This window comes from Sphaeramia orbicularis, chromosome 3 (assembly GCF_902148855.1).
Source record: "Sphaeramia orbicularis chromosome 3, fSphaOr1.1, whole genome shotgun sequence".
NCBI classification, from domain to species: domain Eukaryota; kingdom Metazoa; phylum Chordata; class Actinopteri; order Kurtiformes; family Apogonidae; genus Sphaeramia; species Sphaeramia orbicularis.
Window position 1 is genome coordinate 2,488,830 of NC_043959.1, and position 22,508 is coordinate 2,511,337.

General features: G+C 38.5%; 1 protein-coding gene across 1 annotated transcript in view; it reads right to left on the reverse strand.

Annotated features, from left to right (window-relative positions):
* LOC115439361 (mucin-15) overlaps positions 1–18,270 on the reverse strand; it is a 59,094-nt gene extending 40,824 nt beyond the window's left edge. Inside the window, exon 1 of the mRNA XM_030163200.1 lies at positions 18,134–18,270. The gene's annotated coding sequence lies outside the window, so the exon portion shown is untranslated. The remainder of the gene's footprint in view (positions 1–18,133) is intronic.
* Positions 18,271–22,508: the final 4,238 nt, after the last annotated feature.

A 22,508-nucleotide genomic window follows, 5' to 3' on the forward strand; every position in this document is an offset into this window, starting at 1 on the left:
TTTTCTTAGTTTTTCTCTGTCTCTGATATTATGACAATCAATTTCAGTCTGAGCTTTTATGAACATCTACATGATCAGTGAATTAAATATGGAAAAATACCAGATTTTTATTGAAAAAATGCCAAATTCAGAGGATAATATTAAAATAAATGGTGATAAATAACTTAAGAAAGGTTAAATAGAGAAAAGTTCATTTGGGAACTGCACAAAGTCTTTATGGGTTAATGTGTCAGTGTGATCATTAGCTTAGCATCATTATTTTGGTTCAGGTATGTGACGTGTACTGATGATATATAGTTCTTGTAGTTTTTTGCGTCGTAGCCTGAGATTAAGGAGATTTTATCTTCACACAGTCTGCCCAAGTGTCCACTTTCATACTAAACTTGGAAGACCTTTAAAAATCCCATAGTTTGTAGGAGCCTAAAAGAAGTGGCTGTAGCCACCATGTGTGGACAACTGATTTTTTGCATTTTGGTTGTTTCTGTGTTGTTTTCTTGAGCTGAAGTGACTATATTTGAACAATTGGACAATTTGATGGAGCTGGAACTCACTGTGACATGACTGCACAGCTAACTAGAAATATTACCAAAGTAGAATATTCACCGCATAATACACAGGTGTCAAACATGTGGCCCGGGGGCCAAATCCGGCCCGCCAAAGGTTCCATTCCGGCCCTGCAGGATGAAAGTGCAACAGTCCAGGTTGTCAAAATCATTTTAGTTCAGGTTCCACATACAAACCAATGTGATCTCCAGTAAAAATAACAACACAATAACCCATAAATGATGACTACTACAAATTTTCTTTGTGAAAAATTATGTGGAAAAAATTGAATTACACAGTGAAAATTATTTACATTTACAAAACTATTCTTTCACAATAAAATGCAAATAAATACATAAATAAAAACAAAGACGAACAACCTGAAATGTACATTTTGAACAATATTCTGCCTGTTCCTAAATGCTTGGTGCATTTATGGATCCACTGTGATTTGGAGTTGTGTTAATAATAACAGATGGAATATTGTAGAAATTATTCAAATTTTAGTTCCAAACTCCAAAATTTAACAATATTCTGCCTGTTACCAAATGTTTATGGAATATTGTGTGTAAATGTACATGTATAAAAAAGTCGAGGCATAATATTGTTAAAATTGCACTAATCTCTCTAATGAAATTTTGTTTTTTTTCAGGTTATTCACATCTTTTTTGTAAAATGTAAATATTTTCATAATTTAATTGGGGTTTTTTTGTGCTAAAACAAAAAGAAAAACTTGGATTTGTTGTTATTTATAGGTTATCAAGTCATTATTTTACTGGTCTGACCTGCTGGAGATCAAATCAGGCTAAATATGGAACTGAACCCAAATGAGTTTGACAGTCCTGATGTAAAAAACATCCTGTTAGTCCTGAAAACATTTCAACAAAGCAAAGGTTTACAAAAGGATGATCAGGACCAGGTTTGGGACTAATTGATTTTAGCAGATGGAGACATTTTAATATAAGTTGTGTTTGATAGTAATGACACTTTTGTGTAATAAATACACTGAGTATTTACAGATAAACCAAATAATGCAAATTACTGCTAATATAGGCAATTTATTCCACTACGAGAGGTATTGTAATTAATTAATTAATTAATTAATGGTGAACTACACAGTTACATAACAAAATACATTGTCTGTGTTGTTATTTTAAGGTCTTTCAGTGGAATGTCAGGAAAAAAGTTTTATCCTCCAAAAAGAGCTCCACCAATGACAGACTAAACTCTTCCTCACAGGGTGAAAAGGGTTCATCATCATCATGTGGCAGATGTAAGTAGATTAAAGCTGCAGGAGCTGAAATGAGAGCAAAACATGTCAGATCAAAAGACTAAATGGAAATGGAAATGAACTTAGCATCATTTCACCCTGCTATGGAAAAGAGCAGATACTTTTTAACATTTCACTCTGGAACCATTGGGATAATTATTTGTGATCAATTCGTCATGTTAATAAGTTTAGCAATTTTTTCTTAACTTTAACTCATAGTGACCCAAACATCTACTGGCAACCAAACTCATTTACTGATATAAAAAGTGAAATCATCGTTGATCCACTAATCCTATCAATACGAGTAAATAATTGCTGTAAAATGCAGTTTTTCATCTTTTCATGGTCATCAGATATGACCCATTTGGACGTTCAGAGGATCTGTAGTTACCATGGAAACACCGTCATCTTCTATAACATTGATTCACCAGTAAAACCCATGGAGTTGGATCAGTGACAGTGGATGGACACTGGGTTTATGTTCAGTTAATTAAATATTTTGTTAAAAAGTCACTTTTTCTTCCATTTTCTCTGTTTTTGATATAATGACCCTCAACTTAAATCTCAGATTTTATGAACATCTACATGATCAATAAATTGAACATAGGAAAATACCTGATTTTCACTGAAAAATTCAAAATACAGAGCATAATATAACAATGAATGTTAATAAATCACTAAAGAAAGATTAAGAAAATATAGAAAGATTCATTTGGGAACTGCCACAAAAGTAGCACTGGGTCTTCATGGGTTAATAATAATCTGTCAATCACGCAGCTGTCAGTCACATATCAATCCATCCAACCTGCTTGAAAACACGCGCGATTAGTCTGCATCACACTGCAAAAAATGCCCTGCTAGAAATAAGTTTAATATTCCTAAATCTGCCAGTGCGGTACGAAAGAAAATCTTGGGTAGAATTCTTAAAAAAAACTTTAAAAAGTCTGTGAACTAAAACAACCATAATGTGCCTTAAAACTTGACAAAAATGGTAGAATTTTATCGAACAGTGCTTAGTACAAGAAATCAAATCACAGTCATTTAAGACAGAATTACTTTAAATGAGGAATTTTAGTCTCTGACTGAGCTGGACATAAGAATTTAAGTCTTAAAATTAGAGGAACAGTAGAAAAAAAATTCTTGAAATAAGCATTTGCTTCTCTAGATTGAGTGGAAAATGACCTCTTCAACCAGGAATCAAACTGCATTAGAGTCCAATGTGTTACCTACTGAGCAAAACAGCCACTGTGTCATGTGACCAATTAGCTCCTCCTTATGGAGGAGACATGGGTGTCCATGTTAAATTAACCACCTCTCAAACAATCTACTATTAATCCATAACCGTACATCCTATCTCAGAAATTCTTGCATGCGAGTCTTGTGAACGCATCAATGTATAATATGTGGGAAAAAAAAGTCAGAACTGAATAATTGGTGACTGTGGGAGCGTGGAGTTTGTCAAACATGTTAGTGACAAAAATTTAATATGGGAGTGTATGACAGAAAAAAAAAGGATTTTGTTTCGTGTCTCGATGGCGTTCTACTGGCCATAGGAATTTATCAGTCATTTTTCAAATGAGTCAAGGGTCATGTTAAACTGTGTTATCATTTTGTCATGTTTTAAACCTGTAAACAACAATAAATGATGAAAAAAAAAAGTTAGTTGCTAGTATTTCTTAAGATTCTTAAATTGAGAAGTTGTGCAAGTGGTTTCAGTCTTAAAATAAAGAAAACAATCTGGATCCTTTGCTGGGATAATTAACAAAATATCATCATAACTTGTTACTTGTGAAATCAGGCTTGATATTAGCTGGAAAATGTTATTAAGAAAAAGTTTTCTTATGTAAAAAATGTCTTGGGAAGCTATTTTTTTCTATTTAGATGAAAAATAAGACAAATGTTCTCAAAATAGGGCTTTTTTCACTTTCTTAGAAATCATTTTTTGAAGTGTAAGGGGTATATGTGCACTATGAAGAGTCCTACAATCTGTTTTCCTCTCACAGCACTTGGTCTACAATATTCTGAAAGCTAATTAGGGAGACTTTTCCTCTGTGACTCAGTAAAATAATAACATAACAAACTGGATTGTAATTGCATTAGTAATCTAAAGGGCATTGCTATTAAAAGAAATGTAAAAATCACATGGCAGATTTTTTGTTGGTTGTATTAAGTTTTTCTTTTTTTTTTAATAGAACTAATCTGAATATAAATCTGTGGTTCTTGTCTCTCAGATTGAAGGAAAATATTGTGTTCGTTATTAGTGGCCTATGAGCAGATAATGATCATCCATGGTCAGTTTTTAAACCACAGTTTATCAAACATCATTTCTGCATTTTTTTCCCTGCTCTGTGGGAAATTAATGGAATCCTGCAGCGTAATTGTGCTGTCATCTGTGCAAATGCAGGTTCAACCCAAGGGCCCTGGTTTGGAGATACGACGCTAACAGAGCGGCGTGAAAGACAAGTGTTCATTTAACCGGGAGAGAAGGGAGGTCAGCACCACTGCAGCTGTCCAAATGAAAATTAACAAACCGGAATAAAACGGATGTGTATTTACACCTGACATGTACAGCAGTGAACGAGGCAAAAAAAAAAAAAAAAAAAAAAAAAAAACAGCCTATGCTACTCTCTCAGGACAGGATCAAAACAAAAGCAGAGATTTTTGTTTCATCATCTGCCAAGAGCTGCTAAAACTTCAAAGATAAACACAAATGTGTCACCATTAAACCTAATAATAAGACTCTTCCACTCAGCAGGTGTGAAAATACACTGGATGCATAAAAGAAGCTCAGAATTACACTCAGAAAAACCAAGTCTAACAGAGTCTTCTGCAGCGGCTGAGGCTCATGGGCAACATATTCACACCCAGAAAAAAAAGCAATATTTCCTCTGATACAAGGCTGAAATTATTTAAAGATTTACACCATAAGGAGAGGCTTATTAATCACTTCCTAACAACATGTTTAACTGCTTTCTGCACCTCCACAGCCTGAGGCTGCTTGGCCTCTATTGACACTTGTGTTTTACTCAAGCAAACTAAAGTACATAAAAGCACTGATGTGAAAATAATACATTTTCCTAATTTACATGTTTTTCTTGGGCAGCAGGTTGAACCTAAACTCTGGTTAAGTAAGGTGTGATCACAGTGTAAGCAGCTGAAAGGTGTAAAAAAAATTAAGAGAAGAAAAAGAGACATTTTTACTTGTTTGTCTTAAGATTAATAGATTTTTTTTTTAATCGTGTACGAGTGTCAGGTGTTGCAGATTTATTTTTTGTTTAGTTCATCTGCCTTTATTCCCTCCACCAGGAGGTAGTGTGATCACTTTGCTTTGTTTGTTTGTTTGTTTGTTTGTTAGCAACTTCAGGGGAAAACTCTTCCACCCATCTTTCCCAGATCTTCCCCACAGATAGGCCTAGGCCCTGGGACCAACCCAGTCCATTTTGGTCCCAGTAGGCCAGAGTTCAAGGTCACAGCAAGGTCACAACATCTACAGTTTTCCATCTGTCATCATTGAGACATTTTCCAAAATTCATCCAAAATTCCAAACGACTCTGATTCTCCTCCAGTTGGATCCACCTGTAGCTTAGAACAATCTCTTGTATCTGGAACTAAATTGTCCACATCCACTGTGGAATGTGGACTCTGTGGACATTTACACTGAACACTGAAAATCCCATTTCCCACAGATTTAAAATTAGAACTCAACAAATATTGATGTGAATTGAATCTAATTGGACAGACACATGACTGGGACCAAGCTGCAACTTTGTACCAAATATTGTTCTGCTCCATTTCTCTTCTGTTACACTCTGTTGACTTTTGTTATTTTTTATGCACCATTTTCAAAAAATCGTAAAAAATGCAATTCGTGAAATATCATCATGAAATTTGTTTTGCACATCCATAGTTTAATACACCAGGTCCAAACAGACCACACCAGGTCTAAACAGACCACACCAGGTCCAAACAGACCACACCAGGTCCAAACAGACCACACCAGGTCCAGCTGAACACTGTCAAAGCTTCCATGTCTTCTAAAGGGTGGAATCCCTCCAATCTGCTCCAACATTTGTCCACATGTGATTCATTTACAGGACTGTCATGTATTTGATTCTCTACTTAGCGATGCTTGTGAATGTAGCGGCAGAGTGAACGCCGGGCCAAGTTCTGGTTCCAGTGTGGACACAAACGTCGTACCCCCTCAAATACAAGTTTCTGAAGGTAGGGGAAAGGAAATGAGGAGCACGAGAACAGGAGACGAGCAGAGCCGAGTCGAACTGGTTCCACGTAGTGGAAATGCAGCAATAGAGGAATTAGTAAAGAGTCTTTAGTTTCACTTTAACTGTACACCTCGCCTCGCCCCCCGCCCACCAGATTAGTACCTGATTACATGGCCACATAGGTCCATGAGTTTATAATTCTGTTCTATGAAGTAACTGCACAGTAAGTCACAGATAGGATGAGATGTGTTTTTTATTGGGGTTGTCAGTGTGACAGTATGAAACTGAACTGTCCAGTGTGTTGTGTCTTAAAGGCACATTCTGTCTTTTATGAATGGCTTTAATAAAGGTGCACATTTTAGAAACAGATTTTGGTAAAAATGTTGGACTTGTAGATGGTTAATGTTCTCTTTTTGTTCTCACCATAATTGATCTGATGCCACCATAACTGTAAAGACCAGCCTGTTCTGCTTTTCTTTCCATCCAAACCTCTGTCTTCTTTGTTTGATGATATGATTTCAAAATAGTTGTATCGTGCACCTTTAATAATAAATACTCATTTCTTGAAAAATATAACTCATTGATGAAGAAGTGGGACTCAGCTGTTTAGGCCATGTACTCATAAGGGGAAAAACAGTCATGGGTTACTTTAAATGTAATTAGAATGTCATTTGTTTTTATTGTTTCAGACAAAAGAGATCAGGATGAAGAAAACTAAAATGGGAGAACTCCAAATTAAAGAGAGAAATTCAAAAATTAAAGTTTTTGCTGACAAAGAGAACAACCGCTGCCAGAAAATCCCAAAAACGCCTCCAGAGACTGTCACGTGTCCGATTCCTGTCGATCAAAAACGCAGAAACAAATAGAAAGACATCAACTTCCTGCAGAGGTTCAAAGAACTCTGTTTTTTCATGATGTGCTGAGAGAGAATATGAGAAAAATACCAAGAAACTAAAGAAGAGTGAATGCGTCATGTGATATCACGAATTGTGTCAGGAAAGAGATTAAAAACCATCTTTGCATTTTTAAATGTTTTTAAAGGTTTCAGAGTCTGGCAGAAATGTTATTGTTGTTGCTTTGAACTATGGGTGGGCAACTCTGTTATTCATGTCAACTCTGTTTGTTTAAGGTTATGCTTTAAAAATGATTATCAAACATGTTTTATGATGAACAAACTTATTAGAAGCTGTGTACTAACTACCATTCTTAATAAATGAAATTTCAAAGTATTTCATTCATTTTTACAGGTTTGTTTACAGAAAATGCACACCCTCACAGCAACATGTCAATTAAATGTGTTGATATTTTGACTCCAAAACAAAAAGTTTTTGTCTAATCGGAGCCAAAATTTACTTAATGGATTTAGAGACACAATACCTCTGAGGAAAAACAATCTTTTAAATTGTGTAACATTTGTTAATTTTATGTATTCTACCCAATTTGCCTGCAACAGAGTTGACAGATTTTTCTGCAACTACATTGTTTTTCATATGAAAAGTTTAAATGTTACAGGTGTAAGCTCAGCAAATACTGGAAAAGTTACATTTAAAGTGTGTTCTATGAAATACAAAAGTTACATGAAAAAAAAAAAAACAAAACAATTTTTATTTTCTGTCTCCATGTGAAATGTACCTGCAATTCTGAAATGAGCATATATATATATATATATATATATATATATATATATATATATATATATATATATATATATATATATATATATATGTGTGTGTGTGTGTGTGTGTGTGTGTGTAAACACCCCTGATCAGAGCTCATCTGTCTATGTGTCTATGTGTCTATGTGTCTATGTCCTTCAGTCAAATCCTGTCAAATGTCACATTTCTCCAGTAGAAGTCATTCCATCAGTCTACTCAGAACCACTAGACTCACACAAAGGCAGTATTTTAGCTCCATGAAACCACTGGCTGGTTTCATTGTTTGTCGTCTAAATCTGAAATAACTTATTGGAACACAGACACAGAAGGACACAGAACTGCTGTTTTTGTCCTTCCACTCTGGTAGGTTTAAAAGTTTTCAAAGCTTCAGTTCCCCATGGAGCGTACTGTATATGACAGCAGCACATATTCTGAATACACTGACACTAACAGATACTGAGTAAATCCAGTACATAAACTCATTCTAAACCTGTCTGATCTTCCTGCGGTGGTGATACTCCATCCTACATCACTGATGACTCCATTCTAAGACTCTTGACAACAGTGGATTAGAACATGAACATACACTGTGACTTCAGCTCTCAGTGGTGCGTTGGTAACACCACCTTCTGCCATGGTCTGAAATAAAGATTACTAGTGCACCGACCTGTGGGAACCACAGGTCCTAGATCCTGGACTTCATCATTGTCAATACTGAGGGTGGGATGCAAAAAGGGGGGTGTTTTTAAAATCCACATCCTGACCCTGAGGGGCAGCATCCCGGTCCCCCAACATGGATATCTGTTGTGCATTAACACATGCTGTACTGCATTTGTCCAGCAGGCGTTCATGTGATTCTGGGTGTAGCTACATGATTGTAAGGCTATTGTATTCCAAAATGACTAGTATCTCCCAAATTACTGGTCCTACCAGCTTGCTGTTTTTGCTAGCCTCTTCCTTGACCAAAAATAAGTGTGTAATACATAAGTACATGTACATAAGTATGTCAAACTGCAGCAGTCAGCTCTTTCTGGATTTTGTGTGACGCCTAAAACACACAAACACACACACAAACAGAGACCACTTCCCTTTTATAATAAAGATTCTGCAGCCCCTCCACTCATGAACATATGTGTTTACAGCAGCAGATGCTAAACCACCCCCTTATAGCAGTCATGTGACACAACAATGGATGATACGACTGTAAGTAATGGTTCAGTCTGTCTCTGAAAGTGACTGAAGACAAAGCAGAACCATAAAACAGAACGTGCGCTCACTTGAAAACCCTCGGCCTGACTCATCAGGCACACTACTGCCACCAGTGGTCTGACTTATCAGTGCATGCCAAAGTTTTTGGACAGACGGACGGACGGACAACTGATGACAGTACCCTGCGGTCAGTGTGGCCGAGGGTAAAAACTGCTTCTATACAGATGGGTACCAAATTCAGTACTAACCAAATTCCATTGGTACTACCGAGTACTGATTCCTGTAAAGTCAAAGGGTACCACATTTCAGTACTTGAACGCATCCTCACATTCCGTGTGTTGGTAGAGAGTGGAGGAGTGTCTGTCTGACGTGACGACGGCATTGGACGCACGAGAGCATGATTACATCAGCGGCAGCTCGATGAAAACATCAAGTGTGGCGGATGGAAAGCATTGGAGGGTGTGGCTCCACTTTGGTAAACTTGATGCAGACTATGCTCACTGGAATGTCTGTTCTGCTAAATGTAAAACCAACCACGACAACACCACAGACCTGAGGAAACACTTAGTCAAACATAATCTACCCCTGAAGGCTGAGGAATGTACAGTAATAGAAGGCTGTGAGTCCTGCACCAGCACCGTCAGTGCACCTGCAGCAGCCGGCAGCTCCTCACCTACAGCAGCATCAGGGAGAAGAAGTGGTGTCAAAAAAACAAAAAAAAAAACAGAGTCAGTGTGGAGCAGGCTCCGCTCTTACCAATGCTGCAGCTCTTTCATAATTCATAGTTTCAGTTCTTGTTTGTTCAGTATTAATTGTCCTCCTTGTAAATCCCAGCTGGACTGACTGGACAGATCCTGAGCCTTTGTGCAGTAATCTACACCTGGATTTACTGCCTCTGTCCACAATAATAGACATTATACAGACTAAATGTCCTCTAAAATTAACATTTATTTGCAACATAGTATAGCAAACTATCTCATGATCAAAAACAAATTAATTTGAGCAATAAAAAAATGTCTCCATTTTGAATGTCTGGGGTCGCCAGAAATTTGTGATGTTAAAATGGAGTCAGGAGTCAAAAAAGGTTGAAACCACTGCACTAGAGGGAGTCTGTTTTTAGTTTATAATATTTTAGTTTGAAAAATGTTATATATGTTATATTTATTTGTAAGTTATTTGCTCTCCCACACACACACACACACACACACACACACACTTTTCTCAAGTTTTATGTAATCACCAAACATACACACAAAAAATACTGAAAACAGGTACCGTTGTGAACCAGTACCGGTACTGGTTCCCAGGAACCGAGTGTCAGTACCGTATCACTTTAAATGGAAAAAGTACCCTTCCCTATCTATGGACTGATTTGTCATTCTGAATTCTCTTTTAATACCTACTGAACACTTTAGACCTTTTTCAGATTCATCTGCCACTTAAACATGGAATATCAGTTTAATCATTCATTCAAGTGCATAGAAGACATTCTTGACCTCAGACCTGATCTGTATGTGCACAGCCTTGATAGGTTTGAGAATCAAATAACATTTAAATAAATGTATAGGCCTGGGATTTGTTGGAATAAATATTGAAAGAAATATGCCTTTCAAGCCAACAGCCAGTTTTGATTGAAATGCGCATTTTATTGGAAATCTATACTTTACAGGAGAGAATATTTTAAAAGGAAACAAATAAATGGAAATATGCATTTAACCCTTTCATGCATGACGTCCACATTTGTAGACACATAGTTTAAACTCACTTTCCAAAGGGTTATAAAGGCAATATTCTCCAAACCACATGTGGGCAGTCTGTTTAGACCCACAGCAATACGATGAAAAAAGTATCATCTTAGTTTTAGAATTTGGACTCTGTGGTTGGCTCTGTGATCTCAAATTTCCTAAGACTCAGCTGTGGGTTTTCTGTCTATATTTGTAGACAAGTTTCACAGCTTTATAAAACAAAACAAAACAAAAGAATAATAATTAAAAAAAAAAAAACACCTGTCCACCACAAAGGACATTCCATAAAAATTAAAAAAAAGAAATGCATCTGAAAAACTGTTGCATCACAATGTTTCCTTTAAAGGCAATTATTTAATGAAAACAAAGCCAAATCTTGTACTTTCCTGGGTGTCAGGAGGTTAAATAGCTTCTTAATAAAACCATGTGTTTTAATAAAATTTAAAATACATTTCAACTTTAACCTAATTTGGAGTAATAAAATCAATCTAAAAAACAAACAAACATCTTGATACTTTTTTTCACAATTCATGCATGAAAGGGTTAAACAACAGAATATAAACTGAAATACACTTTGTCTTGATTTTTTTTGTGTTGAATAAATTCTGTGACAATTAGTCATTTTCCATTAAACAAAAGCTGCTATTTTTATCCAGTGTACGTTTAAACCGGTGTTTCGTGTATTGTTTCTCTACTGTTTCCCTCCCTGCTCTGGAATGAAAAATATCATCACAGTATCATCACACAGTCATCACATAAGGCTTCGCTGTGTGAAAGAAGTCTGTCTCCACCTGGGCTCAGAAATGACAGCAGCGACCCCGTCCTCAGCGCTGACAGACCATCAGCCTCCGGGCCACATCGGGCCACGGGGAGGCCGACCTCTGACCCCTCACACTGACAGCCCACTGCTGAAGAGACCTCCCACTCTGTCTGAGCTTCGCCGGCTCGGTCAGCCGTGACCGTCCACACGTTCACATCACACACAGTCGTACATCTCCACACTTTGGCAGAGCCGGAGCTGGGTCTGGCAACCTGCACCACCAATCTGGAACACGTGGAAAAGTTCTCTGGGGTTTTTGGTGACTTATTCTAATGAATGACACTTGACTCGCAGTGAAGGTTTTGAAAGCAAACACTTATGAGCGGCCAAAATCTCCAGTCATGGGGTAGATTTTCAACAGCGCTGCAAAAACTGTGTCAACAAGAAGCATGAGAGGAAAGAGAACACATAACCTCTGTTGAAATCTGTGCTTTCAACCTTTTCTGACTCGTGACCCCATTTTAAATCACAAATTTCTGGCGACCCCAGACATTCAAAACAGACTTTTTCTTTGCTAAAATTAATTTTTTTTTTGATCATGTAATAGTTTACTATACTATGTTGCAAATAAACGTTAATTTTAGAGGACATTTAGTCTGTATAATGTCTATTATTGTGGACAGAGGCAGTAAATCCAGGTGTAGATTACTGCACAAAGGGAGAGTTTTATTTTCCTTGGTCAGGATCTGTCCAGTCAGTCCAGCTGGGATTTACAAGGAGGACAATTAATACTGAACAAACAAGAACTGAAACTATGAATTATGAAAGAGCTGCAGCATCTGAAACTGACCACAGTGAACATCTGACACACAAACAGAACCACAGTGCTGCAGTTTCACAACCACAGTTTGTCTGTTTTGGATTGGGACAGTCTCTGTTAACTCACCGTATATTTTTTATTAGTAAGTGTTTTTTTTTCTTTTTTTAATTATTCTTTTCAATTACTAGAAATTTCAGGCGACCCCATTTGAATTCCAGGCGACCCCATGTGGGGTCCCAACCCCAAGGTTGAAAAACACAGATGTAACCTCTGTCTAAATGCACATCTTTGGTCTAAAACAGGGCTGTCAAACTCATTTTCCTCCGGGGGCCACATTCAGCCCAATTTAATCTGAAGTGGGCTGGACCAGTCAAATAACAGCATGATAGCCAATAAATAATGACAACTACAAATTATTTTAGTACAAAAAATAACATTCAATTATGCCAGTATTTACATTTACTAGCTATCCAAACAAAAAGGATGTGAATAACCTCAGAAAAATGAAATTTGTTCAATGTAATTAAAATTTGATCAATACTCTGCCTCGACTTATCATTTATACAAATGCATTACAGATCAGATCTACAAAGGCACAAAACATTCAGTAACAGGCAGAATATTGTCAAAATTGCACTTAATTTTCTTTAGACATTTCAGGTTGTTCATATTTGTTCAGGTTATTCACATTTTGTTAAAGGATAGTTTGTTAATGTAAACATTTTCATAATTTAATGTTTTTTTGCACTAAATCAAAGAGAAAAAAATTGGTGTGGTCATTATTTATAGGTTATTATGATATTATTTTTTAGTTTGATGCCCAAACTTGCAATTTGCAAATTCCTCCCATGGGCTGGATTGGAACCTTTAGCGGGCCAGTTTTGGCCCCCGGGCCGCATGTTTAACACCTGTGGTCTAAAACGTATAATATTTGTATATTTTCAGTAGTATTTGCTTTACAGAAAAATGCATTTCTTTGTGATTTATCAGTTCAAGATACTTCTGTGGAAATGGTTGGAAAAAAACAAACAGCATCCATTTGTTCCTCACATATTTCTAAAATATGGTTTATTGTGAAGCTGCTGCTTTGCTTTGTCAGATAATTCTAAAAGTGGGTTCCCAAAAAAATAAGAATTAACAAACACTGGTGGAGGTCTCTGGATACACAGTCGAGGCCAAAGGTTCTTGGAATAACACAAGTTTCATTTTGAATTTGCAAACAAAACATTTTTTTTAATCTATTAATTTTATTTTGTTTTTTACATCTGTGTGACAAGTATTTCCTGTGAACAGAACAGTCGCTCGGTTGATGACGTAAGGGTTTGTCTTCTTCTGACTTCTGCGTTTGTTGGATAGCGACAGAATTCCTTCCACACTGCCACCTACTGTTTCAGCCCTCTAACACCCAGTCGGACTCAAGCACAGGCTGCGGTACACGCTTCTGAACACAACATCTGTGGGAAAGGTGTGAACATATGCTAGTACGGTACAGACTCAGGTATGCTGCGTGAAAATGCCTTAGATTTCATTTAGACCAGTGGTCCCCAACCTTTTTTGTACTACAGACCGGTTTCATGCATGAACATTTTCTGTGGACCAGGTAGAGGTGCAGGGGTTCCAAAAACAAAAACCTATGTCAGTTCAGAGCACGTGATCTGAAACACTTCCACTGCATATCAGACAGTTCCACTGATTCTACAGGAGAAGATCAACTCACCCTAATGCAGAACCAGTGGAGCCCTGGACTGGTTTAACTGGAACTAGATGGTCCCATCTGGGGCTGATGGGGACACACAGTCCAGCTGTGCATCCAGTCTACTCTGGATTCTTGTCTTGGTAACTGTCATCGCAGAAAACCCAGACACACAAAGATATGAGGCTGGAAACTGAAGGACTGTCAGGGCTTCTGTGGAGACATCCTCATGTTCTGCTTTGACTTGAATCCAGAATGCACAGAGGTTTGAAGTTGTCTCAAACATGGATGGATGTGTCGCAGCAGTTTGGAGGGTTTCATGCTCATTAACTTCACTGTCACGGCAAATTACACATCGTGGGTGTGGCCTTGTGTGTCACCTGTTGGATGAACCTGGAACTGAGGCAGGAATCCTCATAGTTCCTTCTAAATGCAGCTTCCTGTGTGCAGGCAGTCTGTGACCCTGCAGTCTGTGACCCTTCAGTCTGTGACCCTTCAGTCTGTGACCCTGCAGTCTGTGACCCTTCAGTCTGTGACCCTTCTGCCGTCTGTGACCCTTCAGTCTGTGACCCTTCAGTCTGTGACCCTTCTACAGTCTGTGACCCTTCAGTCTGTGACCCTTCAGTCTGTGACCCTTCTGCAGTCTGTGACCCTTCTACAGTCTGTGACCCTTCAGTCTGTGACCCTTCTGCAGTCTGTGACCCTTCAGTCTGTGACCCTTCAGTCTGTGACCCTTCTGCAGTCTGTGACCCTTCAGTCTGTGACCCTTCTGCAGTCTGTGACCCTTCAGTTTGTGACCCTGCAGTCTGTGACCCTTCAGTCTGTGACCCTGCAGTCTGTGACCCTGCAGTCTGTGACCCTTCTGCAGTCTGTGACCCTTCAGTCTGTGACCCTTCTGCAGTCTGTGACCCTTCTGCAGTCTGTGACCCTTCAGTCTGTGACCCTGCAGTCTGTGACCCTTCAGTCTGTGACCCTGCAGTCTGTGACCCTTCTGCAGTCTGTGACCCTTCAGTTTGTGACCCTGCAGTCTGTGACCCTGCAGTCTGTGACCCTTCAGTCTGTGACCCTTCTGCAGTCTGTGACCCTTCTACAGTCTGTGACCCTTCAGTCTGTGACCCTTCTGCAGTCTGTGACCCTTCTGCAGTCTGTGACCCTTCAGTCTGTGACCCTGCAGTCTGTGACCCTTCAGTCTGTGACCCTTCAGTCTGTGACCCTTCTACAGTCTGTGACCCTTCTGCAGTCTGTGACCCTGCAGTCTGTGACCCTTCAGTCTGTGACCCTGCAGTCTGTGACCCTTCAGTCTGTGACCCTTCTGCAGTCTGTGACCCTTCTGCAGTCTGTGACCCTGCAGTCTGTGACCCTTCAGTCTGTGACGCTGCAGTCTGTGACCCTTCAGTCTGTGACCCTTCTGCAGTCTGTGACCCTTCTGCAGTCTGTGACCCTTCTGCAGTCTGTGACCCTTCAGTCTGTGACCCTTCTACAGTCTGTGACCCTTCAGTCTGTGACCCTTCAGTCTGTGACCCTTCTACAGTCTGTGACCCTTCTGCAGTCTGTGACCCTTCTGCAGTCTGTGACCCTTCTGCAGTCTGTGACCCTTCAGTCTGTGACCCTTCTACAGTCTGTGACCCTGCAGTCTGTGACCCTTCAGTCTGTGACGCTGCAGTCTGTGACCCTTCAGTCTGTGACCCTTCTGCAGTCTGTGACCCTTCTGCAGTCTGTGACCCTTCAGTCTGTGACCCTTCTACAGTCTGTGACCCTTCAGTCTGTGACCCTTCAGTCTGTGACCCTTCTACAGTCTGTGACCCTTCTGCAGTCTGTGACCCTTCAGTCTGTGACCCTTCTACAGTCTGTGACCCTTCAGTCTGTGACCCTGCAGTCTGTGACCCTTCTGCAGTCTGTGACCCTGCAGTCTGTGACCCTTCAGTCTGTGACCCTTCAGTCTGTGACCCTTCTGCAGTCTGTGACCCTTCAGTCTGTGACCCTTCTGCAGTCTGTGACCCTTCTGCAGTCTGTGACCCTTCAGTCTGTGACCCTTCTGCAGTCTGTGACCCTTCAGTCTGTGACCCTGCAGTCTGTGACCCTTCTACAGACTCATCGTTTCCTTGTTTCTTCCCAAAAAAGTTCTCATAGTGAATGTTGTTTTTGGTTCATTTCTTTAGTTTGTGTTTCTACTGATTCATGAAACGGTACCAGAGTCCAGAGCGGTTGAGGCGAGGGCGGAAACAGCCGCTTTTCAAAATAAAATCTCTGCAAAACTAATGGGAAAAATAGCTCTAATATTAACCACTTTTTTTTTTTTTCTTTGCAGCCCGGTACCAAATGATCCACGGTCCGGTACCGGTCTGGGGACTGGGGGTTGGGGACCACTGATTTAGAAAATAATACCCTCGAGTCTGTCCATTTCCTCAGTGCTTTCACCATTCCTCCATTTGGACTTTTTGATCAAGTTTCATTCAGACCAAATGTACAGGTGTGAAACCTTCCCCAGACCAGACTACAAATCAGAATATTTTGATCGGAGGAAAAGATGTGACCTCGTTCTGGATCAAACTGAGCTCTGGCTTACTTCATGAAAACACTTTACAGACAGTTGAACTTTTATACCAACTGCAGCAGGAGGTTACGCAAGGCTATTGTCATGGAACACAAAAGAAGTGAAACAGAAGACGGAGGGAGTTAAATAGGGTCAAAACCCATCTGTATAAGACAAACACATCTATAAACACAAACACAGATAATGAAAAAGACATATAAGTCTGTGACTAAAATTGCTGCATGAAAGGAAATGCTCGAACTTTTGTTTAGATCAAACGTTCAGGTGTGAAAACGCCCATAAAACCTCAAAAATACCTCATATGTAACTCTAACCTTTAAAGAGGTCACAAGTGATCTACTGGATTTTAACAAGCTAAAACAATAAAAGTGTAATAAGAACTATATCTGTATCACCTATGATGTATTGGGTAACTTCACAATCTGAAATGATACTACTGTCTTCATACTCATACTCATAAAGGGACTAAAACTTATGTAACTGTGTTTAATGTATAGGTTCAGGGTGGAGATGAAACTTAATGAAACTTAACATAACTGTTGTGTCCACAGACCATAAATATGAGTTGTATTCCACCAGCTCTAAATCACACATATACCATATAATATTCACCCTTTCCTCATATTGACCCATATTAATCCAATAATAAAGTGACTAAACTTGTGTAACTGCATTGTTCACCTGTGTATCATCAAAGGTGAGAATGAAACTAAACTTTGAAACACTTCATACAATTGATTCAAAAGTTAATAGTGACATTTAAAAATTAGGTTATTAAAACATTTGCTGTTTGTGTAGAAAATACCTCACATTTTATAGAAACTGAAAACACATGAACATATTGAGACTAAATTTCATACATGACAACACTCTAACTGGGACATCTGTGTCAGCTGTAAAAGTCCAAAGACAAACATTCAGGCTTTTCACAGTGATTTATCCCATATTTACTTTATAGTAATGCTCTAAATTACACTGACGCTCAGCCTCTGCTTTATTATTATCCTGATTATTGTCATAGATTTGTCACATATAAAGCATCGTTCACCTTCAGAATAGACTCAGACTTTATCAGAAACAACTACACTGGGCAAACTACAGTGTATGACACCAAAAAAGGAAGTAAAACAGCCTTGTTTCTTAGATATGAGCCTAACATTTATTTATTTATTTATTAAAACTGGCAAAGCATGTTTTCTATTCTGAGGAACTCAGTCTGAGTTTGTGGTTGGAATCTAGATTACACACCCCACTTTATCTAGAAGAAACACAAGATTCCTTATTTTAAGAGCAATACTACTTGAATCTAACTATATTAAATATATCCTAATATGTGTTTTCATTGTGTGTGATAAGCACAACTTAAACTTAATTCCTGTTTTCTAAAATCTAAAGCAAAGCAAAAGGTGCTTTGGTAAATTCTGTTGCTTAATTTAAAACATTTGGCCTTTTTCAAGTAGGGCACATTTTTTCCAGTGTGGTATTTGTTTATCCACTTGTATTTTTGTGTAATAAATTAACTCTTTGTGATTTTAATTTTTGTTTACCACAAAATTATTACAGTAGTTCAAATGTTCTTAAACCTATTTACCCAAATTAAAAAGAATTTCCTGAGAAAATGACAGAAAACAAAGGTTTAAATGCCCCCCCCAGTGAATCCTTACCTTTTTCTTAGTCTGTCAGACGAGAACAGGTGCACAGGCAACTAAATCTCTTCAGTGAGCTGCCAACATGTGAGAGTGAATCAGCATTCAGCCTGGGGAGGGAAACGGAGGGAGGAGGGCCCAGCAGAGAGGCATTCAGGGAACAACCTGCCCAACCTGCCGCTGCACCTGTCAGCTCCAGCAACACGCCCTCCACCACGTCCACGTCCACGAGGCAGACAGGCCACTGAGGACAGGGACGGAACTGGACCAGTGGGTGACGGGGGGGCAGCGTTAGTGCTGTGTGGCTCAGGAGGGGGGGTTGTTTCATTTTATTTACACAAAATAATAACCTGATTGTGCTGCTTCCTAGTTGCCAGGTTGGAGCTGTGAATTCCCCACAGTGGGCGGAGCCTCTGGTCACAGGTCCTCAGAGCCTCCTTTTCTTTTTTTCTTTTTTTTTTCTTTTTTTGGTCTCACTGAAATGGCTTCTGTCGTCATGGCAACAGTTAGGAGGCTGGTGCACTCGGGTTTCATCCACGCCTTTGTTTCTAGTCTATATCAGGCTACAGAGTGACGTGTGACTTTGTGAACTTGCGGGAATTGTGCATCAAATGAGACTCCAATGTTTTTGTTGTGAACTGAGTCATGAAGGTGAAGTCGTCTGAGTGGCCCTCCAAAGCTCTGCTGCTCTGGTTAGAATGAGGAGTGGCTGCACTTGTGTGTGTGTGTGTGTGTGTGTGTGTTTTGTTTTTCCTTTTCTTATTTTACATGTTCCAGATATGATGATCAACCTGTCTCACGGGACAAGAATCTCTGCAGATACTGAACAGCTCTAGCGGGGCATATTTTTACATATTTTCAAAACTAAAACTTATTTTGGTCTTATCATTGTGATCATACATAAAAAGTTACTGTTGGAGGAGGTCACACTGGATAAACACACAGATATCTGGTGTTGATATTCATTAAATATTCAGACCATACACCTCTAGAACAGGGCTGTCAAACTCCTGTTAGTTCAAGGGCCACATGAAGCCCAACATGGCCTGCAGTGGGCCGGATCATTAAAATAGTAACATAATACAGAAATCATATCAATTCCAAAATTTATATGTCTAATTTCTATGTTTTAGAGTGAAAAAAATAAGATTATATTATCACAATTTCTACATCTACAAACTATCCTTTAAAAAAATATGGAAAAACATGAACCATGACCAAAATGAAATTTGTTAAGAAAAAAAGTGCAATTTTAACAATTTATGACATTATTTGGCCTCAGCTCCTCATCTTTACATGTTCATTACAACATACAGATCACAGTGGATCTACAAATGCACAAAACATTTAATAACAGACACAATATTGGTACAATTACTCTTAAATCTCTTAAGACATTTCAGGTTGTTCATATTTGTTCAGGTTTTTCACATTTTTTATAAGAGACTAGTCTGTAAATGTTAACATTTCTGTGTAATTTTACTTTTTTTTTTTACACTAAAACAAAGAGAAAAATCTGTGGTTTTTGTTATTTATACTTTATTATGATAGTATTTTACTGGTCTGACCCACTTCAGATGGAATTGAACTAAATTTATTTTAGACATCCTTGATTGCTAATATCTTCAGTGTAATTTTTGTATTTCACTAATTCATCCCACGGGCCGGATTGGACCCTTTGGCGGGCCGGTTTTGGCCCCTGGGACACATGTTTGACACCCCTGCTCTAGAAAACTGGACAGAAATGTCCCAAAGCACAAGTTAACATTCTTAAAGCTGATAAAGACATAACTTATTTCATAAGTTGTATAAATTACTTTCATAAGTTACAATAAGTTAATAATAAATAAATAAATAAATAAATATGTTAAATCTGTTAAAATGAAGTTGGCTTAAGAATTGATAGGGGTGAGATGTCGCCTCCTTCAGGATCTTTGTGTTCGCTGTGCGCTAAGGTTGTATCCAGAGTGAGCACTCTTTAGCTAGAGAGGATCTTTTGACGTATATTTGCCGTTCGCTCTTTTCTCTGCAGTTAAAGTTCAGAAAAACTCATGTATGCTAAGTGTGCTCTTCTACTTTTGGACCTTGGAAAATGTTCGTCTTTGTAAGTGTATATGTCCGAAAACATTGCAAAGTTCTAGATGTTGGTTGTGTAATACACTGAAACTGCTCTGTGAACGTGTAATGAAGCTAACGTTTATGCTATTCAAGCTAGCGCTGGGAGTTCATTACATGTGTAGTGTAATTAAGAATAACTGTCTGTTAGTAATTGAAGTTTTATGTTTTTTGTATGTTGCTGTTTCAAAAAACGTTAAAGAAGAAGTCAAGTAAAGGAGAACCTCCAAATCAGAAAAGAAAGCCTTGTTTGGACTCTGCTTTATTTTGGTTAGCTGTTAGCTTGTTAGCTGCACAGTCATGTGTTGTGAGGACAGCACATGCAATTTAATAAAGATATTGGATGTCATCCTCAAGCACCAGCAAAAGCACTTCCCACATTCTGCCCTGAGATATTCTGTGCGTTTCCATGACAACTTTTATTCCTGGTTTAATCTGATTACAGGTTCGATCCTATTTCAGATGTCCATGTAAACACCTTATTCCAGTTGAAAAAGAAAAGTTCAGATTAAATTTACACCTGATTAAAGTCAGTGGTTTAATCCTCTTTTAACTGCGGTCTAAATTCTTCCTGGACATGTAAAGCCTTTATTCCGTTTGGACTTTATTCCTTCCATTCTGCACATGCTCAGTGTCTTGTCCTGTGGCGATGACGCACACATTCTGCGCTGGTGGTGCAGTCTAGTCTTCCCAAAGCGTTCCAGTGGAATATTCTGATGGGATCTACCAGCCTGGAAAACCCTGAAGGAACAGTTCAACACTGGCTTTGGATTCATTCATTTGTCCTGAACTAATGAGTTCCACAAGTGGGACAAACAGTCTGAACTGCAGCCCTAACGTTAGCTTAGCTTAGCCTAGCTTAGCATAATGGCTTCATTCCTCTGCTCAGATGTAGCCAGGCTTTTAGAGGTGATTTGTAGTATTTTAGGAGTGATTTTGGTCTGTTCAGTTCTCCCTAATCATTCCTTTAGTCCGCTGGGGTCAATATGATCACAAACTGAGGCTCAGATCACGGTCATGTGACTTACTGCAGGAAGAAAATCTGGGAAATAAAAACTAATGCAAAGCTAAAATGCTAAAGCAAAGCTAATTTAGCGCATGCATCCCTTCAACAAAAAGATTTTCCAACTTCCGTCAACAAAACAGTCCACAGATTGTATGAGTGCAGTAAGTCGCAGATCTGAAGAAATAATTAGAGAGAATCGGATTTGACAAAATCACTGACAAAAGACGACAAATCACCTTTAAAAAACTGGCTACGTGTGACCATGGAAATGCAGTGACTATGCTAAGCTAAGCTAACAGAAGGGCTAAGCTACGCTAACAGAAGGGCTAAGCTAAGCTAACAGAAGGGCTGCCAGAACAAGGCAACGTCAGCACTGCAGCACAAACCCTTCTGCTCACTGATCTACCTCATTAATACCTCATGTAAACCTTTATTCAGGTTTAACATTTCCATGGAAACAGAAGAGAAAATACTTTAGTTCCGAATTAATTTCTTATGGAAAAATAAATCGGATTTAAAAAACATCATGTAACCGTACCCATTGACCAGATTTTTTTTTTTTTTTTACACAGATCCTTTCATTTTTTTAATATTTTGATCAGGAGTTTCCAACTTTTTCCACTTGAGCCCTAAATCACAAAACATCCACCAAAAATGCATTTGAACTTCTACAACATCTGCATTTTTACAGTTTCTTCAGCTAATCTATTATCAAACATTATATAACTCTTCTTCACTGTCTAATTCACATTAAGGACAAAACTGTGTGAAAACTACAGTCATTGTAATTTCAACTAACAACACTCTTACACTACGTTCATACTGCACGTCTTAATGCTCAATTAACCTCCTCAGACCCAGGAAATGTCAGCAAAGTACAAGCTTTTTTTTTGTTTTTTCATTAAATCAATGCCTATATTGGAAACATCTTGATGCAACAGTTTTTTCAGATGCAGTTTTTAAACTTTTTATGGAATGTCCTTTGTGGTGGACACTTTTTTTTTTGTGTAAAGTTGTGAAACTCTTGTCCACAAATTGGATAGAAAACCCATAGCCCGGTCTTAGGTTAAAATTCTTTTGCTGACATCTGATTTTTTCATATGGTTGCTCACATTCTAATGTAAATGTGATGCCATCAGACGTCCTGAAGTGATGTCACATGCATCACACTGTGTTTATGAAGTAAATATGGCTCTGGTTCTGCATATTCCAGCACAAAATTGTGATGTTTGTTCCATTTCAGTGATATAAAAGTCAGATGAAATACCATAG